General features: G+C 40.9%; 1 non-coding gene across 1 annotated transcript; it reads left to right on the top strand.

The window, feature by feature from the left end:
• Positions 1 to 689: 689 nt before the first annotated feature.
• Positions 690 to 795, top strand: LOC120070469 (small nucleolar RNA R71). The gene has a single exon (XR_005479964.1). It is a non-coding gene; the product is annotated as a small nucleolar RNA R71 (small nucleolar RNA).
• The last annotated feature ends 10035 nt before the right edge of the window (positions 796 to 10830 follow it).

Here is a 10830-nt window from a genome sequence, read left to right as displayed (position 1 = left end):
ACGACGCCTGACTTTTTAGCAACGCGTCATTCTGGGCTATGTACTCCTTTAATAGGTTCTCAAGTGGAGATCCTGAGCTTGATGCCTGTCCTCCTTTATTAAAGGAATGTTGATGTGGCTGTTGCGTTTGTTGAAATACAAGTGGCGGTCCTTACCTTTGTTGTTGGTTCACGCCTGGGTGGTGCTCCTGATGATTTCCTCCTATTCAAGAAAAATTTGGATGGTTCCTCCATCCATGATTATATGTATTGGAAAATGGGTTGTTTTTAATGAAACATACTGACTGAGGATTTTTTGGGCAATTCGTATAGGAGTAAGGATCTCCACAGTCCACACAACTAACCATGGGTTGCCTGAACGCTTCTACCTGATTCACTTTCTGCTGATTTGATGTGTTTCCTAGCGTTATGTTCTGCAAAAGGTTGGTCATCGTAGCCACTTGAGCAGAAAGTGTGGCTATTGCGTTGGAATCGATAGAATTAACATTCTGAGACCTCTTCTTCCTGTCAGCTCTTCCATCAAATGTATCGTCCACCCATTCCATGTTGTGTTTAGCAATGCGGTCTAATATCTCTTTAGCCTCAGTGTAAAATTCATCCATAATTCCTCCAGCCGCCGCTGCGTCTGCTGCCATCTGCGATGCTCTATTCAATCCACCATAAAAAGTCTCCATTTGGATAGTTAGTGGTAGTCCATGGTTCGGGCAATTTTTTACCAAACCCTTAAAACGCTCCCATGCGGCACTTAGGGTTTAAGCTTCTTCTTGTTCAAAGTTCATAATCTCTCGATGCCACCTCGCATTGGTGGTAGGTGGGAAGTATTTTTGCATAAATTTCTCCACCAAATTCTCTCAGGTGGTGATTTCACCAGCCTCTAGTGAGCTTATGCATTGTTTTGCGTCATCATGCAAAGAATAGGGGAACAAAGAAAGCCTGATCGCCTCTGGGGTGATTCCAAGAATCACAAATGAATTACACGTTTCTAGGAAATGCTTCATCTGGGCGTGAGGATCTTCACCACGACCACCCCTAAATTGTCCAGCAGTCTAGAGCATTTAAAGAATTACAGATTTCATCTCGAACCTTGTCCCATCTGGCATTGGGTATATGATTCCTGGAGAGAAATCATAAAGTACAGGGGATGCGTACTCCCTCATGGGATGCATGTGATAACTTGTAGAAATACAAGTTATTTATGCCACCTTATCTAGATATTGCAGCCAAAAGTTAGTAAATATGCGCCGATTGTATGAAGATTAGCTTAGAATTACAATAATTATAAATGATTGCAATTACACCCACTAATGCCATAAAGATGGAAGACAAGCCGAATTTTACTCTATTTTGCAGGAAACATAGTCACTGCTTGTGCTCAAGGCTCACGAGAAACTGATCAACTCATCTCTGTCACATTGCGCCCGTCAATCAACAATGAAGAAACGATTACCGCAATGACGGCGCAATGCGACAGTCGATCCAGAGTTGACTTTCAACCGCATACGGTAATAAAAACGACACCGTATGCGAACTTATGATCGAAAGATGCAGCTAAGCAATGCAAAAGTGGAGGATTGAAACACGTGTACAACTAACGGTTGTGTAGAATTGAAGGTCTGATTGCATAACAGAAGGAATAATATCCCTCCATTTTCGGAATTACCATAACCATCAGTGGGGACCACATGGCCGGAGTCAAAGACTTGCACCTATAAATACCCCATAGATTTCAGAGAAAACTTATGCTACTTGATACGGAGCGAATTGCAACTAAAGTATTGAGAGAAAAGGCTGAGCTGAATGCTTAATTGAAGATATCTGGGAAGAAGACGAGATAAGGCCGAGAGGTGAATCTCAGATCTAACCTGCTGAATACCCGACCAGAAGCTCTGTGTAAAGATCTCTGCTACTGGTGGAGCAAGCCTGAGAGGGAAGCTCTTCCTACCATCAAATCCATCCTATCCGGCAAGAAGATCTCCATCGAATCAGTGCCAAGACATTGGCACTTGTTTGTATCTGATTTATCTCTTTCATCATTGTATTTCACTTTCTCTTTGTCTTTTCATTCACACACCATGTATCAAACGCTTAATAGATATATTAAATGTTTCGATAACTTTCATATACCATTCTCTGTCTATTTCCATTCCTCCATTAATCATTTTCTCCCTGATGTCTTTTTAATCCCCTGATAGTTAATATTAATCAAACAAGTACTTAATTTGTTTTAAAGGTATAAAATGCATTTAGCTAAGGCATGCTAGACGACATCTTCACTTGTGAGAGCAGAAGTGAAGATATCATTCTGATCTATCGAGAGAGGGTTAGAAGAATGTGTTAACTAAAGCGAGTAGTACTTCCAGACATGGAAGCAACCTTGCGTTCATTACGGTATTCTCTATTTCATCTCAGACATGTGGGAGTATGGCCGATTACTAAAAGGTGTATGCCAAGAGAAGAGCGGAATAGTATTTCTAGCTTCAACGCAATTGAGAACTTGCACTGTTTATATTATTTATCTTTCTTTCTATACTGTTCATAAGACTTGTTGCCGCATTCCACGTCCTTGCATCACTTTCACAGCCAGCCTTGACCCCAACATCTTGTAACATGAAGCCTGTATCTTGTATCATCTAGCTTAGGTTTATTGTATTTTATTTTATTATCGCATCTTTACTGCTTTACTTTATTTTATCGCAATTTATATACCTGTACAAACACATTTTTAAAGATTGAAAACCTGGTCGCATATATCATGAACATATCACAATAACCTAAAACAGTCCCTGAGTTCGATCTCAGATCACACCGAGAAACTTACGGTGGAATTACACTTGGTTCAATCGTAAGGAAACTTGTGACAACGCATGGCATACTACGTGAACATCCATAATTAACGCATATCTAGCAGTAGTATCGCATCATTTCGAGCATAGAACATCATCAATCGTACCTATTAGCGATTCGTCATCAAGTTTTTGGCGTCGTTGTCAGGGACTGGTTAACGATTTATTCTTTGAGTGTGTTTTTGGTATTTTGCAGAACAGATCTCATTGTACTGTCTGTTCAACGTGGAGAGCAGTCTGACGGTTTATGAGTCCTGGTGATGAACCGAAATTCGAAGCTCACCCTGAGATCGAGCGTACTTTCTGCACAAGGGCACGTCAGAACCGAATTAAGCGAAAGAAGGTAGCCATCATGGCGGACAACAATGATAATGCGGTACTGATTGCAAACCAAGGGGATGTTCGACCGGCTCAAGATCCTGTCTTCCTAGCGGCTGATCGCAACATCCCAATGCGTAATTATGCAGCACCCAATTTGTATGATTTTTCACTTGGAATCTTGAGGCCGACTGTGGAAGAGAATGGTGTTTCGAGATTAAGCCGATCATGCTGCAGATGATTCAAAATGCCATGCAGTTTGGGGGTCTGCAAGGTGAAGACCCACACGCCCATCTGACCAGCTTTGTCGAGATGTGCGGCAATTTTTCCTTACCTAGTGTGACCCCGGAGAATATAAGACTGTATCTGTTCCCTTACACCTTGAGGGACGAGGCTAAGAGGTGGGCTTACTCACTTGAGCCAAATGAAATCACTTCATGGGATCAACTGCTAGAGCGGTTCAAGAAGAAGTTCTTCCCACCTGTTGTCAACACAAGGCGATGAAAGGATGTGTTGAACTTCGAACAGATGGAGAATGAGACCCTAAGCACCGCCTGGGTGCGATTTAGGAGACTGGTGAAAAACTACCCGCATATCAAGATCCTCGATTGCGTCTTGATGGAAACGTTTTATAATGACCTGAACAGAGCAACGCAGGCTGTTGCTGATGCCTCCACGGCAGGAGGTTTTATGGATAAGACATACACAGAGGCTAAAGTCATCCTCGACCGCATCTCGCGAAATATGGATGACTGGATCGACGATGGATATGGAGGCCGAGGCGCCGAGAGAAGGAAAAGTGAAACAGCCATTGTCCCTGCGGAGACAATGACCACGTTGGCCGCGCAAATGGCCACGGTGACCTCGATCCTCCAGTCAATGGCAATCAACCAAGTAGCCATTGTTTCACAATCAGCACAACCCACTGGACCGGCTCAAGTGGCCGCAATCAGTTGCATCAATTGTGGAGGGGCTCACGGAGCTGACATGTACCCATTGAACCTTTTCAGCAACACCTATAATCCGGGTTGGAGAAGCCATCCTAACTTGGGTTGGGGAGGCAATCCCAATCCGGGGGGCCAATTAACCATCAAGGGGGTAGTAGAGGGAATTCACCTTTTCACCACAATCAAGGGCAATCAAGACCGCATAACCAGCATCCATTATCATCTAACACCTCAGGAAGCTCGTTAGAGATGCTGCTGAAGCAATATATGGATAAAAACGACGTAGTGATGCAAGCGCAAGCGTCTTCAATAAGGAATTTAGAGATCTAGGTGGGCCAGCTGGCCTCTAAGTAAGAAGTCATACACCGGGAACATTGTCCAGCAATTTAAAAGCCCCGAGATCTACAGGAAAGGAGAAATTTCCTTAAGACATTGAGCAGGTAAGCCTGATCACCTGCGGAGATGTGGATTGCAATCACTCATCTCAATACTATGTTTAATGCTTTATTGAATTTCTGTCTCTTTGAATTTTGAATTTTGTCTTCAATTCTTCATTTCATTTTGACTTTATGAATTTATTTCCTCATTTATTTCTTTGCATTTAATTTTGTCTTGTCTTTAATTCCTTGACTTTTTCTGTAATTAATGCGTTGAGCTTTAAATGGTGAATGATTGAGTAATAAAGAGAGAATTTATTGCCGCAAGTTATAGCACTTGTGTTGATAAAAAAAAACTTTATAATAAAAATAATTGAACAATTAACAACAAGAAAGCAAGGCGACAATGGACGCATCTCAAACCAATAAGGAATGCTTCACGTTCACCTAACTGAACTGTATTGAGCTGAGGGGTGTGTTGCGCTCGTATATGTCCTTTGCATGTCCTTAGCCGAATGCACTATGTTGAGGTATCCTCCAGAAATGCGTTGGTTAAGGGGTATGTCGCAAGGATATATGCGTTGTTGTCCGTCCTCTGCGAAAATGCAGTTGCATTGGTGAGCACAATACGGTAATTTTTATCTTGCATCCATTCAAATAAAATATTAAAGAAAAATTCTTTTGGCAATTTGAGGAGGGAGTCAAAATTCTTTTGGCAATTTAAGGGGGGAGTCCAATCGATTCGTATCCCCAAGCAATTATGACTTGGCAGACGAAAGGACAACTTTATCTGAAATTCCACAAATGAGGGAGGTGGAACAACGTGCCTGTTAAGCTGCTCGAGGCCTGTCGCTGCAAAAATCGCGTTGGGCCCCACCACGACCCAACCTATAAATACGACCTCCTCCTTCATTGGAAACTCTTTACCTCACTTTGGCAAACCAGAAACCCTAAGCGTCTTGCACCCAGACTTTTCTTTCTCCCCAGCAGCTCAAGTTTTTACCAGACCTTTCCAAGCTCGTATCCATGGTTAACCAAACTCCCACCCAATCTGCGTCACCTTTCACTACCTGACCTCATCATGAGCGTAATTATGGAACATGTGTGGGACACATTCTGCTAGTGCCCATCCATCATCGTTCCTCAGGTAGTGTGATGCTTTTACCGCGAGCGCCTTCATGGAAACAGGGATGCAGTGACCTTTAAAGGAGAAACAGTATCCTTCAGCGCAAGGGACATCAACAAAATTTATCAGATGAAGGACAACCCTGATGCACCAGGGAACAAGATTATTGATGATCCCACAGAAGAACAGATGGATGATGTGCTGAGGGTACTAACGCAACCGGGCATGAAGTGGTCGGTCTCGCTCAAAGGCATCCATAACTTGGAGTCTAAGTTCTTGCTACCGGAGGGAAGGCTCTGGGTTTACTTGGTTAAGAAGCGGCTGATCCCAACAACGCATGACAGAACGGTATCAACGGATCAGGTCATGGCCGCATACTGCATAGCCCACGGCATTCCTATCGACGTGGGGCAGTTGATCACGAGGCAGATCAGAGAATTAATGGGCATGTTGAGGAGCCGTATTTCTTCCCGTGGATCATTTCAAGTCTATGCGTATCTATGAGTGTAGGCGTTGATAAGGAGCCCATGCCAGAAGTCCACGGCCTCATCAATATAAAAATCTTGAGGATGCTTCTCAAAGATTCTCCACACTGCCCCGAGTTGCCAGCAAAGAGGCCTGCGATCGATTTGAATGCGCCTAAAAAACCATGGCCTAAAAGACAACGAAGAGAAGATAAGGGAAAAGAGAAGGTCCAGGAATCACCAACGCAAAATTTGGAACCTATGGACCCTCTTCCCTTAGTCATCCAGCCTCCAAGCCTTCTGAACCTGTCACGAGCATTTTATAAACCTTCTTCTTCTCCCCAACTCTCATGTTGTTTACCCATCAGCCTCACCTCCACCAATAGCTCTATCTCCGCAACCCACCATTCCACCGCTGCATGTTGATGACCCACACGATTTAGGTGAAGGCACCTCTGCCCAACCCCAAAACAATACTGGCGAGACATTGCAGGCACAACCATCATTCACTTCCATGGCTGCTGGAGTTAGCTGAAATGAGAACCCTCTTCTCTCAACAACACCACTTCTTTAATCAATGCTTTGAGGTAGTAATGGAGTGCATTGATGAGATTCAACGCAGTGCTGCAACTTCAAGGGAGGCGTTCATCAATATGCAGCGCAGTATGCATAGGATCTTCCTGCACCAAAGACAGATAGTGAAGCGTAATCAAGAGTATTTTAATTTTCTCACTGCATATCTGCATGGTCTGATGGTGCCTCCGCATCTAAGGCAACACTTATTGTTTGACGACACTTTGTCTGCACCACCTCAACAGCCTCTTCCAGATCCCCCTGTTCCTTAACCTTAATATTTACACTTTCTCCCAATATGATTATTTTTTTATGCGGCCATTCTTTATTTGTATTCAATTCATTTATTCTTTGTAAGTTAATCAAATTCTTTGACTCTTGTACAGGCAATAGAAAAATTTTATAATGCATTCATTTATACTTATTTGTACACTTTGTTAATATTCAATACAATTAGAGTACATGATTCACTCTACTTTTTGCCTGTGTCTTTTTCTTTATCTTCCTTTGTCAATTTTTATAATGTTCCTAATCTTTTGTTTTTACGATCTTCATTGCATTGCTATGATGTATTATATGTTTATACTTAGAAACATTTCCCATACTTAGTAATTTCTGACTAACACTTAGTTAATTCTTAGTTTGGCAGTACTTTACCTTTTATCTTTCAAAGTTCTACTCAAACCTTCTTTTTGAAATTTTCTTCTAAGTATTTGTCTAATCTCTCAAAACAATGCAATGAGGACCTTGTCGTCTTTAAATTTAGGGGTGGGGAAGATCTGAGCAGATGAGATCAAGAATATGCAGTATTTAAGAAAATGCGTCTATTTTCGTTAAATAATAATAATAATAATAATAAAAGAAAATTTATGCAAAACTCCAATGTCAACGCAAGGAAAAATCTCAAAACTGTCCCAACCTGATAAGAGTTTAGTTGTGAAAGGAGCCTGCTCATAGTTGGATGTTCGTATGACACCCATAAGAGCAAGCCCAAACGAAGGTGGGTTTCCAAGAACAACGCAGTATGAAAAAAAGACCAAAAAAATAATAGAATGCAAGAGACAACTCCTCTGAATATCTTGAGTTAAAGTTGAAATTGGCACACAACCGTAGTTGGATGTCCACATGATACCTATGGGGATAAGCCAAAACGAAGAGTGTAACCATGATCAACAGTCTCTAAGTGAATAAATGGTGCAAAGTTTTGCTCACTGCATTTAAATACATCAAGTTGTTTTGACAAAGAAGAGATAAACATTCTATTTTGAAAACTAGAAAAGCATCTTTGAGCAAAATTTTGTCATATAAAAGAATAAAGTAGGGCTTGCTAAGAATTAGCAAGGATAGAAGAAAAGTGCGATGTCAAGAAATGTGCCTAAGTATAACATTCGGAGCAACCAATCGTCGCAAAAATAGAAGATAGGAATTGAACATGATTACCTTAGTAGAAGATATGCTTGAGTAAAAGCATATATCTAAATTTGGGGGTGTAATAACTTGTAAAAATACAAGTTATTTATGCTACCTTATCTAGATATTGCGGCCAAAAGTTACATATGCGCCGATTGTATGAAGATTAGCCTAGAATTACAATAATTATAAATGATCGCAATTACACCCACTAACGCCATAAAGATAGAAGACAAGCGAATTTTACTCTGTTTTGCAGGAAACCAAGTCACCGCTTGTGCTCAAGGCTCACGATTACCGCAATGATGGCGCAATGCGACAGTCGATCCAGAGCTGACTTTCAACCGCATACGGTAATAAAAACGACACCGTATGCGAACTCACGATCGAAAGATGCAGCTAAGCAATACAAAAGCGGAGGATTGAAACACGTGTACAACTAACGGTTGTGTAGAATTGAAGGTCTGATTGCATAACAGAAGGAATAATATCCCTCCATTTTCGGAATTACCATAACCATCAGTGGGGACCACAAGGCCGGAGTCAAAGACTTGCACCTATAAATACCCCATAGATTTCAGAGAAAACTTATGCTACTTGATACGGGGCGAATTGCTGCTAAAGTGTTGAGAGAAAAGGTTGAGCTGAGTGCTTAATTTAAGATATCAAGGAAAAAGACGAGATAAGGCCGAGAGGTGAATCTTAGATCTAACCTGCCAAATACCCGATCGGAAGCTCTGTGTAAAGATCTCTGCTACTGGTGGAGCAAGCCTGAGAGGGAAGCTCTTCCTACCATCAAATCCATCCTATCCGGAAGGCAGATCTCCATCGAACCAGTGCCAAGAAATTGGCACTTGTTTGTATCTGTTCTATCTCTTTCATCGTTGTATTTCACTTTCTCTTTGTCTTTTCATTCACACACCATGTATCAAACGCTTAATAGATATATTAAATGTTTCGATAACTTTCATATACCATTCTCTGTCTATTTCCGTTCCTCCATTAATTATTTTCTCTATGATGTCTTTTTAATCCCCTGATAGTTAATATGAATCAAACAAGTACTTAATTTGTGTTAAAGGTATAAAATGTGTTTAACTAAGGCATGCTAGACGAAATCTTCACCTATGAGAGCAGAAGTGAAGATGTCATTCTGATCTATCGAGAGAGGGTTAGAAGAATGTGTTAACTAAAGCGAGTAGTACTTCCAGACATGGAAACAACCTTGCGTTCATTACAGTATTCTCTGTTTCATTACAGACATGTGGAAGCATGGCCGATCACTAGAAGGTGTACGCCAAGAGAAGAGCGGAACAGTATTTCTAGCTTCAACGCAATTGAGAACTTGCACTGTTTATATTATTTATCTTTCTCTTTCTATTCTGTTCATAAGACTTGTCGCCGCATTCCACGTCTTTGCATAATTTTCACAGCCAGCCTTGACCCCAACATTTTATAACATGAAGCCTGTATCTTGTATCATCTAGCTTAGGTTTATTGTATTTTATTTTATTATCGCATTTTTATTGCTTTACTTTATTTTATCGCAATTTATATACCTGTACAAACACATTTTTAAAGATTGAACACCTGGTCGCATATATCATGAACATATCACAATAACCTAAAACAGTCACTGAGTTCGACCTCGGATCACACCGAGAAACTTGCGGTGGAATTACTCTTGGTTCCATCGTAAGGAAACTTGTGACAATGCATGGCATACTACGTGAACATCCATAATTAACGCATATCTAGCAGTAGTATCGTATCATTTTGAGCATAGAACATCATCAATCATACCTATTAGCGATTCGTAATCAGCGTGCAGCTGTTCGCCATTAGGATCGGATTTTGTGCAGCATGAGCTAGTTGCTGATCTAAGTTCTGATTTGCCTGATTGTCCGCCATTGCTTGTTACCTGTTCTGTTGTCTGAAAAATTGATGCCTCAACTTTCGACGATGATTAGATCAGTTTTTACGTCGGAAGGTCCTTTCAATCTCGTGGTCGTATATGAGTTCAGGAGTGATCTTCTTACTCATAAACGTTCACAAGCTTAGGCTTAACTTGTAAGACTCTCTCGACTGAAGTGTTCAATCAAAAGATACAAACGAAATTTCTGGTTAGTCTTGTTTCTAAATCCCCAGCAATGGTGCCAAAAACTTGTTCATTGCTATCGTGATTCGCACTAGAAGTGTATTGTATAAAATAAATTGGAAGAATAAGTTCTAAGTATAAATGATGCGTTGATGCTTTGATGCGTTTATGTGATTGTAATGTGTTGGTGCGTTAGAGATATGCAACAGAACGCACAACACTCTACTATTGACGTTCAAGTTTTCCTAAACCAGACCCAAGTATAAATCCAATTTAGGTTCCTGGTAAGTCCAAGGTCGAACTCAGGGATTCAGTTAAGCTAACGCAGACCTTGCGTTGTAGCTGTTGTAGGGGTTTCCTAAAATATATGAAGAAATGTGTTATTTACACTAAAGTGTTGTGCTTGTGCAAGAAGATATAAAAGAGTTGAGTAGTGAGTGATGGATTATGCGAAAATGGATTTTAATGTAAGTGGTATGCGTCGGTCTAAGATGAGTGTACACAAACCAGAGTGTGATGTGGATGAGATGGGATGATTTGCTTATCTTTGTTTATGTGTTAGACTTTATTCAATACTTCTCAATGTGAATAACATACGAAACCTATCTCAAGGAGGCATGTGTCTAACACAGAATGCAATAGACACTAGTAAGTCTATATCTAGATGTACTAGGC

The sequence above is a fragment of the Benincasa hispida genome, chromosome 1, assembly GCF_027475165.1.
Source record: "Benincasa hispida cultivar pf3 chromosome 1, pf3_genome.v1.1, whole genome shotgun sequence".
NCBI lineage: Eukaryota > Viridiplantae > Streptophyta > Magnoliopsida > Cucurbitales > Cucurbitaceae > Benincasa > Benincasa hispida.
This window is presented reverse-complemented; position numbering and strand designations above follow the sequence as displayed.